Here is a 2,247-nt window from a genome sequence, read left to right as displayed (position 1 = left end):
ATCAACCAATAGATGCTAAGCAATTTCATCCCTACTATTTTGGTACCTAGATTTCTGGAGACTTCAACTGTTCATGGACACTTACCATTTTTTGTACTCAAGACAATACCATTTCGACAGTCGCCAAACGCGGAACTCGCTCTCCGATTTGGTCGAGACTACCTTACATTTTTACCTTTCAAAAATACCAAAACCAGATAGTGTCTTAACTTTGTTTCCGAATTATTAAACTGTTTGTTTCTCTTTTTAAATATATATAAACGTTGATTTATCCGTGTGTGTGTAAAATAAACTTTATTTCAATCAATATACGTTTCATTGTTTATTCACCATTCATAAGAACAGAACATTTTTTGGTCCTTCGGGCCGGATAAACGACGTTGACCGACAAATACTAACGCGTCATGTCGATTAAAAAACATTGTGCTTTGTGTTCGATGTGCAACCGATAATTAGTGATACTCCGAAACTCTAAAGTGATATTCAGTGTAATCGTGATAGTGAAAAGAACTCTCGATTGAAGTGATATTCAATTCGGGACGACACAAACCAGCCACCAAGGAACCAGTTAAGACACGGTATCAGGTCAAAAATCCAGAAAATTGGACAATTACAGCGATCGTTTCATGAGAGGTCCAGATATCCATCTTGGGCCAACTTCCATTTGTGTTCCAGCGGACATCTCCGTGTCCAGAACATTGTGCTCTAGACACAATTATGCAGCATCCATCCTAGTGACAAGATACATCATAGACACTTCTCACAACGTTCGCAGAGAAGTCACAAGTAAGTTGGTTATTAGCACTACCGATCCTCCAATTTTATATATGTTTCCAATTTCCAATTATTGACATATTTCAAAATTTACAATGACAGAAAAAGCCGAACTTGAAAAAACTATCTCAATTTTAAAGAAAAAACGTGGTATGATAAAACGCCATTTAACAAACTTTGAAAAAACGTTAATTACAATCAATGTCGATACAGATATAGAAACGCTTGATTTAGAAAACAGGTTAAAAGATAAACATTTACCTCTTCAAGCAGAATTTGAAATTTGCCAAGATGAATTAGAAAAGTTGACTGACGGTGACGTAGCAGAAGATAAAATTAACGAGAGTGAACGTGCGAGTTTTGACGATAGGTTTTACCTGATTTGCGGGCGCGTGAGAACTTTAATTGAAAGAGGTAGATATATTACTCCTGTAGTTTCAACAGCTTCAGATTCAAAACCACCTGTGAATTATGTTATTGTCATTAATGATGCTAACCCTTCTGCTGAAGGATCAACTTCAAATCCTTCGGTTGTTTAACAGGCGATGCAGCCAATATAATCGCGTCTCTTCAAACTACTCGCGGAAATTACACAGTAGCTTGGGAGCTCTTAAAAAATCGATATCATAATAAAAAATTTATTATTGATAGCCACGTAAAGGCTATTTTCGAATTACCACTAGTTTCTAAAGAATTTTCAATTCGTTCTTTATATGATACTACACAAAAACATCTCAGAGCTCTTCGCGCATTAAAAGTCGACGTAGATAAAGAGAATGCTTTCGTTGTCCATTTAATTAAACGTAAATTAAACAATTACGCTATCGAAAAATGGGAAGAATCTATTTGTGACAAGGATTCTCCCTCTTTACAAGACATGTTAAACTTTTTACAGCGCCGCTCCCAGATAAAGGAGACAAGGGCTGCTATAAATCAAGCAAATAATGCGGACAAAATTTCAAATTCAAAAAGTTGTTCTCATTCACGGCAGAATCCGCGCGCTTAACATCTATTTACGGGCGTTGCTACATCAGCGGCCCAAAATTCAAGTGACTCTCAGTCAAAACCTACTTACACAAAGAAATCATGTTACATTTGTAGGGAGGAGCACGGAGTGTTTGCATGTACCAAATTTTTAGGTCTATCTCCCAAGGGCCGATACGAGGCAGCAAAAAAGCCAGCCTTTGTTTTAATTGTTTACGAGGAACTCATCATCCAAAAAATTGTTTATCAGGAGAGTGTCGCAAATGTGGGAAAAGACATAATTCCCTTTTGCATTTCAATAATCAAGGTTCTGAGGCGGTCGTACAGTCTTCTCAACCTTCAGAACCCTCTGAACCTTCTCATTCAACAGACTCTAAGCCCGCCGGATTGTATCAAATTTTAGTGCCGTCGGAAGTGGTTCTAGCCACCGCCATCGTAGATCTTATCGATACCGAAGGTAATTCACATCCATGTCGAATTATGTTAGAT

This window comes from Belonocnema kinseyi, chromosome 7, assembly GCF_010883055.1.
Source record: "Belonocnema kinseyi isolate 2016_QV_RU_SX_M_011 chromosome 7, B_treatae_v1, whole genome shotgun sequence".
Lineage (NCBI taxonomy): Eukaryota > Metazoa > Arthropoda > Insecta > Hymenoptera > Cynipidae > Belonocnema > Belonocnema kinseyi.
Note: the sequence above shows the minus strand (reverse complement) of the source record.